Raw genomic sequence first — 20326 nt, forward strand, 5'->3', positions numbered from 1 at the left:
AAGTGTCAAGGATAGTACACAGGTCAAAATAGTATGAGCCAGACAGTACATGATTCACATACACATACACACACACTTGCCAGTATTGCGATTAGAACTCCTGTCTATCTATGTATGTCTACTACAGTGTTATGCAGTTACTGCACTTGCTACAGAGTTACTGAGTTTTCACATGGCCAAAGCTGCTGATAACTGCACATCTGTGTTAAAGTATTACAGGTGGCAGACAGCCTGCCTTCTGTTCCACCTGTACATCTATTTAGTTCTTTCTGTCTTGCACTTCAACTAGCATTATGGCTTGGCACTTCACCAGGTTATTTTATCAAGAAGTGTGGCACACCTGTGAGCTGTTAGCAGTACTTGTTCATCACAGATGTTGCCACAGTACTTACTAGTTATGTCCACCCCTCCAGGCATGATTAAAGGTGTGGTTATTTGTGCTTTTCCCCATTAAGCTGGTGCACTTGTCCACTCTGGGGCACTGCTGTAACTGCCTCATGTACACAGACAACCCTCCTCTCTAAACTCCAAACACTCAGACCTGTGAGGGTTACCCATATATCACCCAATGTGGACATATGCACTCTCCAGCAAAGACTGGACTAGCAGGTTAAGAGGATAAGTTCAACACCTGAACCACACCATATGGAACACTTAGCTCACCATGACACCCAGTTTGACAGCCATGACATACAGTGAAAAGCCACACACCCACCTTCCCAGAGGAACTCAATGGACATCAACCCAAACAGCATAGACCAGCAAGGCAGACACCCACTCAGACACCACAACATGGCACATGACAAGGGACACATATGTAACCTACACAGTGTGCCCCAACCTAAGCTCCTAAGGCTAACCACCTTGCACAACGCAGTGATCATGGGTAACTCTTTTTTTAAAACTACAATCCACTCTGCTACAGGCCCCATGAGGAGCTCAGTGTCTCTCCAACCTAACACCACTCTTAAGTATTCAACTGCAGTACCACCTTTATCATTCTTATAAGAAAAGCGCAGTCTGGGTCTGAACTGTCTGCAAACAGCTAAAGTTAACTTTGAACCTAACACCGCTCTTAAGTATTCAACTGCGGTACCACCTTTATCATTCTTATAAGAAAAGCACAGTCTGGGTCTGAACTGTTTGCAAACAGCTAAAATTAACTTTGAACCTAACACCACTCTTAAGTATTCAACTGCGGTACCACCTTTATCATTCTTATAAGAAAAGTGCAGTCTGGGTCTGAACTGTCTGCAAAAAGCTAAAGTTAACTTTGAGTATGTGTCTACCTGTTTGAGTCAATATTCATTTCCCCCTGCAGAGCACTCTGCTTTGGCTTGTAAGCAGCTCCCCCCACACACACACTCATCTTCCATTTTCTCTCTTATTCCCTTCTGTTAGCAAATAGTATCCATAACTGATAAATGCTGTATGTTTGTTCATTTAAACTGAGGCCACAGTAGCCTACTGATACAAGGTTATCCTGTTTTTCCACTTGAGAAATGGTTAATAAATGACATACAGTTTCAGAGCAGTCCTTGGTCAATTCTGATTGTTTCTTAAACACAAACTTGTCTTTGCTTTGGCTCATTAGCAGCAGTACAAAAGAACTGCCTGCTCACACCCTTGTTCTCCCCCTCCTCCTTCCCTGTTTATTACCTTAAGCCAATCCCAAAGTTAATAAATATTACCTGTGGCAGGCACCATTTTTAAAACTACAACCACCCTTTGAGCACCTCATGCTCGGCTCTGCCATAGAACTTATTAAAATTGCCTGAACTGGGGCACAGCCAACTGATAATTTGTGGAAATACAGGGTACCTACCTGAGTCTCCACACTCACTATCATATGTTCATTTATCAGTTTACTCTGTTACCTGATTGTTTCCAGCCCCCTCATAAGACCAACTAACAGGGTCTCTATCCACTTCACTCCCCAACCTGCCCCTTATTTCCTCCTGCCCCCAGTGGTCCTACCTTTATTACACTCACAAACCCCTCCCATCTTTCCAATAGCCAACCATGGCACTAAACCCAACACTACCTCCTCCATCTTCCCACTACTATCACTCCTCCTCAGCTAACATGTACAAGCATACCTTACCTATGGGTAGAAATGATGGATTTGTTCACAGGGACACTGTGTCAGCATGGAAAATCAAATAAGGATGCTTTATAGACAATGCCTGAAGCTCTGACACTCTATGGGCAGAAGTGATGTCTACTAAAAAGATAGTCTTCCATGACAAATATTTCAAATCACATGAGGAAGCTGGTTTTATGGGAAAGAGTAGTGGAAGCTAGGTTAAGAAGGGAGGTGATGATTAATGATCAGCAGTATGGTTTCATGCCAAGAAAGAGCACTACAGATGCAATGTTTGCTCTGAGAGTGTTGATGGAGAAGTACAGAGAAGGTCAGAAGGAGTTGCATTGTGTCTTTGTGGATTTAGAGAAAGCATATAACAGGGTGCCTAGAGAGGAGTTGTGGTATTGTATGAGGAAGTCGGGAGTGTCAGAGAAGTATGTAGGAGTGGTACAAGATATGTACAAGGGTAGTCTGACAGCGGTGAAGTCTGCGGTGGGAGTGACGGATGCGTTTAAGGTGGAGGTGGGATTACATCAAGGATCAGCTCTGAGCCCTTTCTTATTTGCAATGGTGATGGACAGGTTGACAGACGAGATCAGACAGGAGTCCCTGTGGACTATGATGTTTGCAGATGACATTGTGATTTGTAATGAGAGTAGGGAACAGGTGGAGGAGACTCTGGAGAGGTGGAGATATGCTCTAGAGAGAAGAGGAATGAAGGTCAGCAGGACTAAGACAGAATATATGTGTGTGAATGAGAGGAAGGATAGAGGAATGGTGAGGATGCAGGGAGTAGAGGTGGCGAAGGTGAATGAGTTTAAGTACTTGGGTTCAACAGTTCAGAGTAATGGTGAGTGTGGAAGAGAGGTGAAGAAGAGAGTACAGGCAGGATGGAGTGGGTGGAGAAGAGTGGCAGGAGTAATTTGTGACAGACGAGTACCAGTAAGAGTGAAAGGGAAGGTCTACAAGAAGGTAGTGAGACCAGCTATGTTATACGGGTTGGAGACAGTGGCATTGACAAAAAGGCAGGAGTCAGAGCTTGACGTGGCAGAGTTGAAGATGTTAAAATTTGCACTGGGTGTGACGAGGATGGACAGGATTAGGAATAAGTATATTAGAGGGTCAGCCCAGGTTGGAAGGTTAGGAGACAAAGCCAGAGAGGCAAGATTACATTGGTTTGGACATATGCTGAGGAGGGATGCAGAGTATATTGGGAAAAAGATGCTAAGGATGAAGCTGCCAGGTAACAGGAAAAGAGGAAGGCCTAAAATAAGGTTTATGGATGTGGTGAGAGAGGATATGCAGGTGGTTGGTATGACAGAGCAAGATGCAGAGAACAGGAGGAAATGGAAACAGTTGATCTGCTGTGGCGACCCGTAACGGGAGCAGCCGAAAGAAGAAGAAGAAGACATGAGGAAGCTAGTTTGAAAGGTGGGAGAATAATGCGTGAAAGCATAAAATTTAGTTTCCATGGAGTATAAGGGAATTTTACAGGTGGTCTGAGATGAAAGGTCCCTTTGAGAAAGGCTTTGGATAGTTTGTGTGACATTATGTTTAATCCTTCAAAGCCAATGTGAAAATTAGCGATAGCGGAAAGTTCTACCTGAACTGTTGCTGCTGCCACTCCTTTATTGAAAAGCATAGTCAAAAACTTTAATATAGAGGAAATAGGGGCTTGGTAGGGATCAATATTATTTTGAGAAGCCCATATAGAAAATCTTCTCCATTTGCTAAGGTATAGTTTCCTAGTTGAGGACTTATGAAAAGATATCAATATATGCTGCATTTCGTTTGAGAGGTTATGGAACCTGGCTATGTTGGGAACTGGATCAGCTAAGCTGTCAATTTCAGGGACTGAAGAGAAGGATGAAGAGCTCCCAAAGAATGTGTGAGAAGGTCTGGAACTGGGTCCAGAATCCAAGGCTCTTTCAACAGATGAAGTCGAAGGAAGGGAAACCAAATCTGATGAGGCCAATGGGGGGCTGTTAGAATGATGGTCCTTCCCAGGACTTTTGCTTTCTGCAATACTTTGGGTATCAAGGGAATTGGTAGGAAAGTTTAGAGGAGACCTGGAGGCCAATTGTGTATGAGCGCGTCCCTTGGGGCTTCTCCCAGAGGGGGAATCAGGGCAAAGTAGCTTCTGCATTTTGTGTTAATGTGGTTGGCAAAAAGGTTGCAGCAAGGCTGGCCCCACCTGTGGAATATTTTCTCCACTATCTCTTTCTTGAAGGACCACTCATGAGGCAACAAAATTGCCCTACTTAGTTTGTCTGCTATCATGTTGGATTTCCCCGGGATGTGTGTTGCTAACAGAAAGCGCTGTGTGGATGTAGCCCACTGCCATACTCTTAGGGCCTCATGACAAATGAGATAGTACCTGTTTCCTCCTTGTTTGTTCAAGTACCAGACCACTGACATGTTGTCCATCTGAATCACAATTGTTCCCAGAGGAAGAGAGTCCTGGAAGTACTGCAGTGCCAGAAGTACTGCTGTCATCTCCAGGACATTGATATGCAGATGTGTCTCCTGTTTGGGCCATGTGCCTTGGGCTGTTCTTTCCTGAAAATGCCACCCCACCCTATCAGGGAAGGATCCATGGTCACTGTGGCCACTGGTGAGGGTAGGATAAAAGGATGATCTATTGTTACATGAAGAGAGATCAACCACCACTGGATATCCTTTTTGCATGTGTTTGTGATCATTATGAGATGAGACATTGGAAGCTCTTGGTAAGACCATTGAGTGAATAACAGCCATTGCAGGATCCACATGTGCATGCGACCCAACGGTATCGCTAGTATTGCAGCTGCCATCATGCCTAACAATTTTAGCACTTCTGATGCTGGAACCTTGTCCTTGGATATGATATTGTGGACCTGCTAAAGAAGTAGTAAAACTCTTTCTGCTGAAAGTCTCAAAGTGGTGGTGGTGGTGTCCAATTCTGCTCCGATAAAAATTATATGTTGCAAAGGTGACAAGGCAGATTTTTCTGAATTTACTGTAATGCCCAGATGATTGCAGAGAGAAAGTGTGGTGTCCCTGGCTTGTATTAGCTGATTCCTGGTGGTGGAGGTGAGGATCCAATCGTCTAGGTACGGAAACACCTGGAATCCTAAACACCTCAGGTGAGCCATGACCACTGCCATACGTTTGGTGAACACTCTGGTGGCTGTAGTGAGACCAAAGGGTAGGGCTTGAAAGTGGTAATGATTGGCTCCCAGCTGGAAGTGCAGATGATCCCTGGATGGTCTGGCCATTTTTATATGGTAGTACGCATCCTGTAGATCTATCAAGCACATCCAATTGTCTTTTCCTAAAAAGGGAAGTATCAACTGAAGTGTGACCATCCGGAACTTCTCTTTCTTGACAGATCTGTTTAGTCTGCTGAAGTCCAATATAAGTCTCCAGTCCCCTGTCTTTTTTGGAACTTAAAAGAATTTTGAGTAAGTTCCAGATCCCATCTGGTCTGCTGGGACTGGTTGGATGACGCTTTTTCTTAGCAATGTTTGGACCTCTACTGTTGCTTGTTCCCTGTAACTGGGTGGAACATCCGGGATTTTTATTGTCAATGGAGGGGGAGTGGTGAAAGGAATGAAATATCCTCTGGAAACTATACTTTTTACCCAGTTGTCATTTGTTATTTTGAGCCAGGTGTCTGGATACAAAGATAAGCAATCCCCGACTGCCTCCAGAGCAGGACAGTCGAGCCTCCTTTCAGGAGTGCTGGTAGGGCTTCCCAAAGAACTGTTCTCTGCTGCCCTGGTTTTGTGGACCCCCTCTGCCATGAGGGCGATGTCTTCCATTATTGCCCCCTCTTCTGCCCCTGGAGGAGGACTCACCACGTGTTTCCAGAAAGGCTCCTTGGGCTTTTTGGAACCACATCTTTCCTCCCTTTTGACCCTTGGGGTAGGGTCTGGTAGGGGTGGAAAAATAGACTCAGATGTCAGACAGAGTCTTTCCATCCTGCTCACACCTAGTCAAAGTTTCCTTAACCTTGGGCCCGAAAAGACGAGCCATCAAAAGGGGTGTTGACAAAGGATGACTTAAAGGGCTCCTCGAAGGAACACAAGCACATCCAGGAATGTCTCCTGAGAGCAATTCCTATACCCGCTGCCCTACTCGTTCCATCAGCTGCATATGAAATGAGACACATAGATGAGTTCACTATGGAATTGAGGGTAGCAAGCTGAGAGGCGACTTTGTCAGAAGCTCCTGCAGCTACTCTACTCCGAAGAGTATCTCCAAGCTCTTTTAGGAGATAGATCTCTTTGCAATCTCGTAAAGTGAGTGAGATAGTTCAGTGAACGCAAGGCAAAAGTCACTGAACTGTACATGCACTTCCCATATCTATCCATGATCCTGGAATCCCTGTTAGGTGGATGGATAGAGGAAGACGTTTCTGACATCTCCTTTTTGGTGCCTACTGCCACCACCATGGCATCAACTGGCACTCCCTTGGTAAAAAAAGACTTTTCCTGGGGGGCAGAAATAAATTTATTGGGCCTCCTAGGGACAGGCTCCATGGTGTCTGGAGACTCCCACGCCCTTTGTGAGACCAACTCCATGAGCTCATCAAAGGGCAGAGACACCCAAGAGGTGGATGGTTGAGACCTGAAAGCCTTTAGGAAAACCTTCTCATCTTCAGTAGGGTTGATGGCCTGCCAGCCACCCCTCTGCCTAAGGATTTCTAATATCTCAGCAAATGAGATATCTTCAGAGGGGGACCGTAGGGACCCTTCTGATTCATCTACATTGGTGTCTAACGTGAGAGACTGCTGTGTGGAGTCTAGATGCTTCCTCTTACAAATTCTCTTCCTGGGAACCTCATCAGTGGGAACTTCTGGTGAAGTCTCAGAAGAGCAGAGGCCACCCAGTGGGGCTTTCTGAGGCTCAAGGTCTCTGCGCTTTGATAGGATCTGTGAGGCAGAAGTGGACACAGGTGTTTTGGAGAGGAGGAAGTTGGACCTGAAGTTGTAGATGTTTTGGGAGACATCACTCTCCTCATGGCTTCAAAGGCACCTCTGCTCCAATGAAAAGGGACTGCTGAAAATGAAGAAACCATAGATCCCCCCGGCACCGGGACAGTGGGCTCTGAACCACAGGTAGAAGCTGAGCTCATCCGAGCTGAAGCCCCAAGAGGCAAAGCCGGAACTGACAAGTCAGTCCGACTATCTTCCCCGGACCCGACCAGATAGTGTCGGCTCCTAGACTCCTCGATCAGTGCTAAGAAAGTCCAAGTACATGAAACCAATGGCACTGGAACAGGTGCCTGTTCCGAAGGCTCAACAATCATCAGGTCCAACTCCTCCAGCTCCAAATGACCGGTATGGCTCAGAGGAAATTAAGTTGATGGCAAGGCAGTCTTCAGTTCTGAAACTGCTTGGGTCAGAGCCAATAAAAATTTCGCAAACGCTGGTGCCTGTAGCAACTTCTGCACCCCACAATTCACATCCAAATCAGAAAGGCTGATCAAGGACCGAGATGAATGGATGGCAGGAGGCACTGAATGAAGTATTGGAGATTTTAGTACCTCAGATACCGGTTCCAGGACTGGGGACCGGCTTCAAAAAGACAAGATGGTGAGCTCCGAGGGCTGTGGAGCCAATGTCAATGGTTTCTTGGATTTTTTAACTTCTGAAGAAGTAGAAGCCTTGGAAGACTTTGAAGACTTACTAGACTTATCCTGGTCACTCAAAGCTTCCTGAAAGGACAGTTTCAGCAGTCCTTGGACTATAAGCTTTCTCTTTCTCTCCTGAAGAACTCTAGAAGAAAAGGAATGGCAAATGGAGCAGCTTTCCTGTAGGTGCAAGGCTCCAAGACAATACACACAGTTTACATGGCTATCTGTTACAGACATTTTCTGTCCATATTTTGGACAATTTTTAAAGCCTGACTTGGGATGCTTATCTCTATCCTGGTCAGCCATAATCAACTATACAGTATCTAGAAAAAAATACTGTACTGTAAAATAACTAGACACACCTAAAAGTAGTTAAATAAGCCCTAAACAACTATGAGATAAATATACTGTGACTAAACTGTCACTATGAAAACACACATTATTTTATCAAACCACTCTAAATAATCTCTCTCTCTCTGTATATATATATATATATATATATATATATATATATATATATATATATATATATACATATATATATAAAATACCAAATACTGTGACTAAACTGTCACTGTTCAAAGGCAAACAAACACACACTAAATACTATTTAAACTACTCTAAATACAACAGGTCTAATAGAAAAAAACGAAGGCCAAAGTTATAATAATGAAAGGCACACCAAAGGGAAAGGGAATATCTCTATTAAGCTATAAAAGCTATAAGAATTAAAGATTAACTGTAATAGTAGAGAAACAACACTACTAGCTAGATAATAATAGAATAAGAAAACCTATACTGGCCCGAGCTAAGCGAGGAACCTCTGATCTATTGCAGCGGCAAACTAGATCTGAGGTAACTCAAGGTGCATCATGGGATAGAGACTTGGCCTCAAGCTATCTGAAGACCTCGAGCTTTGTAGAAGGCTGACTCGGAGCCAAGGATTGACACCGAACCCATCTGTAGGAATGAACGGCGAGATAGGACAACTTCACATCAACAGATTTGGAACAGTTGCATAGCAAACAGGACACATGCATATATGGAACCACAGTGTCCATTACAACGACATGCAGGTTACAGTGATAGCAGCAGGCCACCAATGATAGTATTTCAACATGGAACATTAATAGAAACATATTTCAACATTTGTTGAACAATAGGACATATGTCCCGACAGTAGGTTTGGTGTACAACATACCCATTGATTTGTGTGTTTAGATTATTGTTGCAGATATGGTGGGGGGGAGAGATGTCAGTTAACAACCTGTATATCATTGCAGTACTCACAACATTAATGATCATTGCTCTAATCATTATTCTACAAGTATTATTACAATAACCTATGGCCTTGGTTTGGGCAGTGGTATGTTTGTACACAGTGTACAATTCAACGTTCTTATAGCTACTTTCTACTTCTCTTACCTGGAAGACCTGTTGGTGGAATGGTTGTTAACACTACCTGACTGTTTCTACACATATTCACAAAATCCTAGTTAAAATTATTCATACAGCTTGCTACCACTCCTGGGATTCGAACCATGGCTGTGTCTGCTAAAAGCTCAACAATTTGTGTTTCATCAGCGTGAACTATTGAGAAACTGTTGTCTCGTCCTTCAATGTTTTCTGTCTAAGTCTCTCTTGGTTGTACAATCTCACCTTGTAATTACAACATTGTTATACAGGCATTCCTAGAGATATTTTTTATGTAACACAGCATTACTATTCAGAAACCAGAGCTTGGTGAATACAACATTTCAAGCCATACAATACCAGAGTAAACACAACCAGTCCAGAATTTAGAACTTTATTGCCAGGCAGTTACAGTTCTCTTACCTGGAAGACCTGTGGGGGAATTTTGTTAACACTACCTGACTGTTTCTACACATATTCACAAAATCCTAGTAGTAATTATGCATTTAGCTTACTATTACTCCCAGGATTTGAACCATGGCTGCGTTTGCTAAAAGTACAACAATCTGTATTTCATCAGAGTGAGCTATTGAGAAACAGCTGTCTCTTTTTTTCAATGTTTTCTATCTAATCCTCTCTTGATTGTACAATCTGACCTTGTAATTACAACATTCTTATATAGACAGTGTGGAAAAAGTGGTTAACACAACATTACTATTCAGATATCAGATCTTGGTGCATGCAACATTTCAAGCCATACAATACCAGAGTAAATACAACCAGTCCAGGATTTAGAACTTTATTGCCAGGCAGTTAGTTTTATTTAAATATGACCTATATGAGACTATTACTGTCATATTGTCTGGTTTATTCAGTACAAACCATACACATTTTTTATACTGCCAGGTGACATTCTATTTCTTTATATTTATTTGGTATGACTACTACAGGCAGGATTGTTACTTACCAGCCTCGCGACACAGCCTTTGCAACCTACTGGCATGGGCTTTCTGGTTCACAACCCACTTAGCTGGAGCTGTAATGAAAATAGAGAAACATTTAGTCATACCTATTAATCACATACACAGGCTGGACTTTGGTAAACAGTTATTGCTATGAATACTTACACACCACTGGGACATCACCCCTCTGTCTTGCTTCTTGTTCCAAGTGCTCCCTCTTCCTCAATTTCAAGTCAGCATAGTTGTGCCGGACCTTCTCACCAGTACGAGGGATACCAGTGGCACTGGTGAGATCACGGGTGAGACTTTCCCAGGCTTCCATTTTGTATTGGGAGCCCTGGCACTGTCCTGCAGCAGTCTCAATTCATGTTTTTTGCCAGGAGTCCTACCATGACCTTGAACTCCTGTATGCCCCAGCACTGCACCTGAAAGCACATGCCCTCTGCAACACCTGCCATACTGCCTACAGTGGGGAGCTACAACCAGTTATGAGCTGTATTTCCACCTGCGGGGTTTAAATATGGCCAGATTCCCACCCTTTGCCATGATTGGACGGTTTTGAGCTAAGCTAAGCTACGGGCAAACCTGCTTAGCTAAGGTTGGCAGTGCTTAAAGGGGCAGGTTCAGCACTGCTTACCAATGGGCAAATCCACTTAGATGGGCTACTCATTGCTTAGCATTCATATGTACACAATGCTTACACCTGGTCAGCATAGCTGTGCAATGCTTAGAACTGCTTATGTTTTATTTTATTGGACTACCACCTGTATGGGATTTATTCATCATTCATAACATATTATACATTTGTTTACCTTCCTTGACATCCCCCAATGTGCTGCAATTACATTTATTCTTGTGTGACTATACTGTATGGGGCGCTTGTGTTTATATGGGGGGTTTCACTACTTTATTACACTGACACCTTACATCTGGGCCTAATACACTACTCTGGTTGAGAGATATAGGTTATTTCCTACATAAATATACAAATAAATTAAAATTGTAATGATTACACATACAAAATGGAAATGGCTTGGGTGAGGCTTGAACCATGAATGACTACATGCAAGGCACATGCTCTAACTACTACACTATTGCATTAATACCTATGATGGATGTCCATTGCTATTTAACTTATCGTGCCATTTCAGTTAGGCTAAGCATAGCTACACAACAGGCACATCCATGCAGCTACACTTAAACTTTATTGCGCATGTGAAAAAAAAAATATTTGTTGCGTTTTTTACTTCGTACCCTTCAGAATATCCATGTTAATGCTAAACCTGTTATTCTATCAACTTTCTAGGTTTGTAGTGGTAGTTGTCCCTTATGGCTTTGTCCAGATTTCTTACACTGACGGGTTGAGAGGTGTGCATTATATACTTCATACCCTTCCAAAAATTCATGCTAATGCTAAACCTGTTATTCTGTCAACTTTCTTGGTTTGTAGGGACAATTATCCCTTATGGCTTTGTCCAGATTTCTTACCCTGATGCTTTGGAGGTGTAACAAGCACTCTTGCTCTATTTAAATTGCCATACAGCAATTCTGGTGTGCAGGGAGCATGTGTATTGTGAGAGCACTGCTCTCAGACACACCCCCTACACTCGTACACAGAACCGTATCTGTATTACAGCACGGCAGCACACCTTCATGAATATGCATGGTGCGCTGCCATGCTGGATGGGAATGGTCCCTTCCATGCAGGAATAAGCTAGTCTTGCACAGAAGTTTACTGAATCTGGGGGATATCTGTCTTTATTTATTGACTTCATTCCTAAATGATTTGCCAGAAAACCACACATTTTATGAGGAACAAACCAAAAATCTTCTTCTTCTTCTTTCAGTTTTTCCCAGTTAGGGGTCACCACAGCAGACAACCTGTCCACCCATGATTGGCAGTAGAGTTTTACGGTGTCAAGTTGCCAGCCAGGTACCCAATCCTCCATGGAAGGCATGAGAAACAAACCAAAAATAAGATGCAAAAATCTATTAATTCTTCAGAAATCTGGACATTTGAGAGATATAGTTCATCTGGGGCTGTCCTTGAGTTTGCCATCCTTCCCCGCTAACAAAATCATGGTTGAATGGGGCCTCCCCCTGCAGCCATTCCAATGTCCCATTACTTGGCTATTTTGCCCCATTTACCATAAACACTGTAATGTGCATACTGCTTTACGTCTATGATTTGGATTTCATTTAAAAGTTTACAGCACAAACACTAATAGACATCTGCTAAACAAAGCAATACAGTCTCACAATGAAAATAGACTTAGCATTAAATCTTCTCTGCCCTTGAAACTCACATTCATTGAAACAGCATTGAAACCCACATTCAAAGAAAATACATCTGGCCAGTGGCAGATAAAGATTAACTATGGGCTGTTTTCAAATCATAGGCCCCTTGCACACAAAACATACATGTGCTATTTGATACACTGTCCTGGTTGTATTAAATTATATTCCTTGTATAATACAGTACAGTTGTAAGAGGGCATTTTAAATTTGTTTTGAACATTTTTCCAGTAAACTATGAAACAAATGCATGCACCAATAATGACAAAACTGCCCAATTCAGAACATTTCCATCATAAAAGTCTACTCAAACTTCTACAATCCACCAGTATCAGGAAATATGCACAATCTCAGCAGAAGTAAAAGTCAACTAAATAATTCAATAGTAAAGAGATCTGTAATTAACGAAGAGGTTGCTACTAGCAAACAACTTTAAATTTCATTGTTTCATCTACAAATAAAGTGCCTGCTGCCCTTGAGGAATAAATTGCCCATGTTACATTTAAAAAATGATAAGCTAGTAATATTGCAATAGGGAATGGATAGGGCGGCCACAGTGGTGCATTGGTTAGCGTTGCTGCCTCACAGCAAGAAGTTCTCTGGTTCAATCCTCAGCTGGAGTTCCTTCTGTGTGGAGTCTGCATGTCCTCCCTGTGGTTGCGTGGTTTCCTCCAGGTGCTCTGGTTTCCCTCCAAAGACATGCTGTAGATGGATTAGACACTCTAAATTGGCCCTAGGCATGAGTGTGTGCATGTGTGCCTTCTGTGGAATGTTGGGTACTAAGCTGGCAACTCTACACCATAAAACTCCACTGCCAATCCTGAGCAGACAGGTGATCCGCTGTGGTGATCCCTAACTGAGAAAAGCCGAAAGAAGAAGAAGAATTGCAATAGGGAATGGATGGCAAACTGATAACAGGTTCATAGTTACTAGGTATCTCCGCCAAAGAGGACATTCTCAGGACTGCAGCATCTACCCCCTTTAAAAGTAGAACACAGTATCAGCAATGCATCTACATACAGTGGGAGTAAAACCCATTGCCTTCTGCATCAAAAGCAAGTATTCAACCTGTTATGCTATTAACAATGCAAGTAGATTCAGCATAAGCAGCACTAAACTTCTCTTCCCCCGAAACTCTCAGGTCCTTGTAAAATCCACTCAACACTCAACTGTATCTTTCAACTTTGCAGCACAAGAAATCTGGAAAAAGCCAAAATTTATTGGGGGTGGCAAAAGCCCAAAAACCAGGGACACATTTTAAACATTGCTTGTATAATTTTGAAAAGTTGCTAGAATAAAATGTTGCGTGACTACCATGTATTTCACTGCCAGGTCTTGGCCCCAGGACCCTGTGCACTACAGTCATAGCAACATACCACTATGCCAAATCAGCTGTTTCTTGAAAGACAGGAAGACTGAAACTTAAACAGCTATAATTTAGTGAATTCAGTTCTCAATATAGCTCTCAACCTCTTAGCACAAAACACCTGGACAAAGCCAGTAATGGGGGAATACAGCCCCAAAATAGGGACAAATTTTAACACTGATCTTATAAACCTAGAAATTGCTAGAATAAAAGGTTTTGTGTTACCATGTACTTTCTGAAGAATATGAAGTCTGAAATTCAAATACCTGTCATTATTTAGTGAATTCAAAATCCAGAAAACCATAGATTTTATGAGGAACAGAACAGAACAAAAATATTAGGCAAAAATCTGAATAGTTTTCACAAATGGGTAGCTAATTCAGGCTGTTGCTACCTGCACCCAAGGTACAGGGTTTGAGCCTGAGTTAATCTCTCTAGCCACCAGGTATATTTGCTAAGTTTCTCTCTAGCCACCAGGTGTATTTAACTGGGGCATTACACATGCACACACTTGTGAGTGCAAAGTCCTTCCTGCAGCAGCTTCATTCTACAAACTCCCAGCTTAAGTCCTCCTTCCTGCAGCAGCATTTGTTTGAAATACAAGTCCCTCCCCTTGTTTCCCATGAGAGCAGCTATCCAGCCTGCAGACATTGCAGTCCAATCCCCTTCCAGTCTATGCAGTTGTAACCGCATAGACATCTGGGCATCTGTAGTCTGATGCCTTCTCTTCCTAATCTAGACTAGTTAAACAGCAGTTGGGATTCCCACACGAATGTGCAGAGTTCTCTTCCTAATCCACACTGGTTAAACAATAGTCTGGATTCCCAAACGCATGTGTGGAGCTCCGGAAAGCATGTGCAGAATTCCGGGACTCGCTAATCAGTTTTTGTTTTTTTTTCTTTTTGTTTACAGCTGGGGGGCTGCAGTCCTGCAATCCAATAGAATGAGCTGCAGCTGCCACTGCCACTATAGGGCTATGAACTAACCAAAGGTATTTCTACAGTGAATGACATCAGCACATCATGTGATATAGGCCAATGGGATGTGTAGTGGGTGGGACAGGCCTCATAATGGGATTCTCTCTGTTGCTGTCTGTCTTTCTCTTCCCCATGTCTCTGTGTGTGTATGATTGACATATTATATTATGTTGGCCTTAGATATGTGTGTGTATGTCTATCCAGTGTGTGTGTGTGTGTGTGTGTGTGTGTGTGTGTGTGTGTGTGTGAAGTATCAATGATGTACAATTTGGTGTGTGTGCACAGATAGCTGTGAATAACCGATATCTGTAGTCCACTGTGTTGTGAGATATGGGCTTCATTTCTCTAAGTGTAGGAGCATGCCCAGTATGACCTTCTATATTGCGTGTGTACATCCATTCCGGGGAGGGTTGGACTCCAGTTCAGGGTTTTGTGTGGTACAAATAATCCACAAAAATGGCACTCCAAGGCAAAATACACACAAATAATTCAAAGAAAATGCCTAGGCCAGGAGATTCTGGACAGTTCAAAATACGTTTAATAGCCGGCAACACAGTAAAGTAAGACCATAAAACGCTGACAAACACTCACAAGCATTTTTTGTCACTCAGTACATGACTTCATCAGATGCGGAACTGGAATTAAATAAATTAAAATGTCCTTAAATAAATTGCATAATCATGTTAAAAACATATCCATTCAATAAAATTCCATTAAAACCATTTGAAACTAGAAACATTCATACTTTCAGTAAAAGTTAATCCAATATAAAAACTTTGGCTTAAAAGGAAAAATATCTTAAAAAAACTTTGGCTTAAAAGGAAAAATATCTTAAGAGATTCATGGGACCTACTCAGAGAAATAAATAAAGAAAATTATAGTGATGCTATTACTTTTATAACAATTGATGTAGTTGACCTATTTACAAGCATTCCCCATGCAGAAGGTTTACAACTTTTAGAGGAGATATTATTTGAGGACAGTGAATTTAAATTAAATGAGAGGTTGGCGTGTTTAAGTTTGATGGAGTGGTTTTAAAATATAACAATTTGTTTTTTAAAGATGAATTTAACCATCAGACTAAGGGTGTAGCAATGGGGTCTGCTTGCGCCCCCACATACGCCAACCTCGTCTTGGCTAAATGGGAAGACTATAAGGACTCCTGGTACTTATATAAGCAGTTATTGGATGATATATGCATCTTTTGGGTGGGTCTAGTTAATTTAATTAATGAATTTTTAGATTTTCTTAAGAACTCTGTTCCTTTTTTGGATTTTACTTGGAATTTTTTGTCAAGACAAACTACAATACTTGGATATTGAGGTTTATAAGAAGGATGGCGGTTTTCAATTCAAAATTTTTAGGAAATCCACTTATTCTAATTCTTTTCTGCACTTCAGTAGTGCCCACCCTTTTCACTATAAGAAATATATTGCTAAAGGACAGTTTATAAGGGCAAGTCTCATGACGTCAGAAGACGGTGAATTTGAATTAGAACTGTATTTCCTTGTTAATTTGTTCAGTGACAGAGGTTACCCCTTGGAAATGTTATGTGAAGTAAGGAAAGAGATTAGCATAGGAAGAAAAGTTAAATTCAAACCCACCCCAGGACAGATGATTGGCACAAATAATAATAATGGCTGGAGAGTATGTTGTAACAATCATAATGGCACTTATGATTTCAATAAGGCTATGATTTTAGAATTTAATGCAAGTTCTAAAGTTACTAGGAGAATTATTGAAAAAGAATGGAAAAAATTTACGGGATTTTCTGACCTCAAAGGTTTACACCCCCCCAAGACCTTAAATATGTCTATAAAAATTCTATGAATTTGAAGTGTTTGCTTGAGAACGGGGAACATAACACAAATAGACAGAAGGTAGGGACATATAAATGTGGACATTGTGTCCAGTGTAAATATATTATTAACAGAGATGACATTTTCTTGGCTAGTAGAAATAAAAAAATATATAGTAAAGGATATTTTAATTGTGAGTCATATGGATTAATTTACCTTGCCTTGTTTGGCTCTTGTGATTCCTTTTACATTGGCAAGACTGAGCGGAAGCTCAAGAGAAGAATTTATGAACATTTATATGATGTCCAAAATAAAAAAGAAACTAATGCTTTGTATAAGCACACTTTGGAGTGTCCTCAAGCTAAATTTTCTTTCTTCATATTAGAGAGAGTTACGAAATAAATTAGAGGGGGTCTTTGGAAAGAGAAAATCGAATATAAAGAATTATGGTGGAAAATGACTTTAGAAGCATCATCCCCTCCTGGTTTAAATGATAATCTTTCCATTACATCCCTATTAAAAATGAGAGCTGCTAAGTTATAAGTTTTTTTAAGTAATCTTGAAGCAGTTCCATTAGAGTGTACAGATTTTATATACTTCACATTATTTGATAAAGGGTCATTTGCACATGAGTTTTAATTTTTTTTTTATGAATTAGGGACATTGTAATTTTTTGCCACTAGATGGAGTGTTTACATTGTATCATGTATTTTATTTTAGATTACATTTTAAATTATGTTCATATTTAGATATTCAAAGTTTTTATATTGGATTAACTTTTACTGAAAGTATGAATGTTTCTAGTTTCAAATGGTTTTAATGGAATTTTACTGAATGGATATATTTTTAACATGATTATGCAGTTTATTTAAGGACCCGCGGTGGTGGTGTTGCGGTAGCGTAGTCGCCTCACAGTAAGACGCTGTCCGGTTCTATTCTCAGCTAGAGCGTCTTCTGCATGCAGACATGCATGAATGGGCGTACCTTCATTGAAGGTTGTGCATCAGGCCTGGCAAGCCGGTACGTGAAAATCAACTGCCAATCATTAGCGGACCGGAGTTCCGCTGTGGCATCCCCTAACTGGGAAAAGCCAAAAGACACAAACAAACAATGCAGTTTATTTAAGGACATTTTAATTTATTTAATTCCAGTTCCGGATCTGATGAAGTTATGTACTGAGTGACGAAAAATGCTTGTGAGTATTTGTCAGCATTTTATGGTCTTATTTTACTGTGTTGTTTGCTATTAAATGTATTTTGAACTGTCCGGAATCTCCTGGCCTGGGCATTTTCTTTGGATTTTGTGTGGTACAGCTACACCTAGCCAACTGTTTCAGCAGGATATCTGTAGATAGGGTGCCAATATGGAGACACAATGGGCTTAACATACTGAGGATACTGTAACTAATTGCTGTCTGTGCTGCTTGTGTGACATGTTTGGTTGTAGCATAGATTTTCTGACATATGTACTGTTTTACACCGTGATGTGTCATGTCATCAACTACTGACAGTTATCATTCTTTGCTCACAGTTATTTACCGGGAAATACAAGATGAATGAAGTTGAGACCAATATTCTGAGGCATATAGACTACACATTCTGGAACACACCTGCCATTGTGGAGGAGTAGCTACAGACAATAGACTGCTGGTTCTGTGTAAATGGTCCAGCACCTTGTTAGTATGCTGGCTGGGTTCCCCTCCTTGTGCTTTTCTCAACTTCATGGAATGGCCATATCCTGCTGGGGCCATACCTCTCAGCTGTACAGATACACCCAGGTTATCCAGAGGCAGGGTTCATATATCTGATCAGTTTACCTTCACACTGTGGTTTTGTGGCTATTCATTCATGGGTTTGCAGTCAGGGAGTAGTATTGGTAGACGTTAGAGTTTCAGACGTCACACACTCCATGACATCCATGCTTCTACACCCCCCCTCTGTTATTCTCTCCTCCACCTAGCATTGTGTAATCAATATCTCAGAGGTATCCCTATAGTTGGGCCTTTATTCCAGTAGTATTTATGGCCTGATCCACATTCCTTGCAGTAAGACATGTGGAGGCATGCTACTGGCATTTGTCAACATGGCCATGCATTTGTTTTCTGTTTACTGTGTAGATTGTTAGTTGGGACCCCCTGACATTCCATACATTGGCACTATGGGTGAGGCATGGACCTTTGGCAGAGGACTGTAGGCCATTTGAGAGTGCTGCAGGCCATATGTTACTGCATTTCTACATGGGATTGTGGGGTGGGGGGGTGCACACCTGCAGAACATTTTAAATGACTGTACTGGTATTTCGGTTACTCTGTTTGCTTCCATTTTATATCGTATCATGACCTATCATGCAGACAGGAGGCATATCAGTAGAGTACACATTAGATCTTAATGGCATATATTTCACTTTCAGACTTCTTACCTTTCAGAACTAGAATGCAACTGCCAGACCTGTTGTAGTATGTCTGTGTAGGTCTGGTGGGGGGCTGTTCACCATTGCCATCATTTGAGGGCCTTAGCCCGGCCTTTCTTCATGGTCTCTGCAGCTTTCCTGCTGGGTGAGGCTAGTGGTGGATATGTGGCCCTCATTGACATCCATGTGCATGACCTATTGACACACACAGTTCTTTGAGCCATCGCATGTACTGCAGTGGGGGTTGTCACCTTGTGTAGTGCTGCCTAGTATGTTGACACCAGTATTTGTTATGAATTTCCTGTTGTCCCATACAGCTATTTTCTGCTATCCCATTCAACCACCCAATTCCCTTGCATGCTTGCATCCATATCATACATACAAGTATGAGAACATACTACTCCATTCAGTAATTGATAGGAAGAGTGACTTACCTTATCGCTGGGCCAGTATTGAGGACAGTACTGGAGGGCTGACTATGTTGGAAACACATAGTACACTCCCTATACATGGTAAAGCTCAGGTAGTGTCATGTTTGGCATCCCTTTTACTGTATGTGTGAGTTGAAGAGAGGTATCAGTCCCTGGGTCCCAACAGTGTCAGTGTGTGTGCTATGCATTGCCTCTTTGCCAAGGCCTGGGCATACTGTGCGTGCCTTCTACTGCCTACAGGGGCAGGCTCAGGATGTTCCTCCTCCAAGTCCCTCTGTGCCTGTGCTGGCCTTGGCAATGGTGGGGGGCTGTGTGGCCCTGCCTCGTGTTGTTCCTGCTGCATCTGTTTACGCAGGATCATATTGTGTAGCATGGCACATACTATGAACATCTGTGTACATGTAGTTGGAGAGTACTGCAAAGCTACACAGGATATGTCAAGGCAGCAGAGCCGTGACTTGAGCATCCCAAACACATGCTCTACAATGATCCTGGTTTGTGCGTGTGCCTCATTATGGTGTTCTTGTTCAGGTGTGTGTGCATTTCTGATGGGTGTCTTCAACCATGGCTCCAGTGCATAGCCAGCATCCCCCACTAGATGGCCATATGGGATGTTCCCACCTTGGCAAATGCCTGATACAGCTGTGAGCAATGCCAGATGTGGGAGTCGTGATAGCTTCAAGGGCTGCCAGCACACACATTCATGATAATGGCCTGAGCATCGCAAAAGACCTGGCAGTTGATGGAGGGGAAGCCCTTGTGGTTTATGTAGACCCTGCCCTGCTCACCAGGTGGTGCTTTGATGTGGATGTACGTCCAGTCTATAGCAACAACTACCTCAGGGTATTCTGCTATATGGTGGAGGAGACACATATGCGTGGTCAGCGCCTCACGGGCGGTGGGGAAATATATGTGCTCATTGGCATGTTGTGTCATGGCATCCAGGAACTGGTGGCGTACCTTGGATG

General features: G+C 42.2%; 1 pseudogene; it reads right to left on the reverse strand.

Annotated features, from left to right (window-relative positions):
• Window positions 1–20326, reverse strand: part of LOC122797952 — a 144421-nt pseudogene that overhangs the window by 37263 nt on the left and 86832 nt on the right.

This window comes from Protopterus annectens, chromosome 3.part1 (assembly GCF_019279795.1).
Source record: "Protopterus annectens isolate FY-2018-M chromosome 3.part1, PAN1.0, whole genome shotgun sequence".
Taxonomy (NCBI): Eukaryota; Metazoa; Chordata; order Ceratodontiformes; family Protopteridae; genus Protopterus; species Protopterus annectens.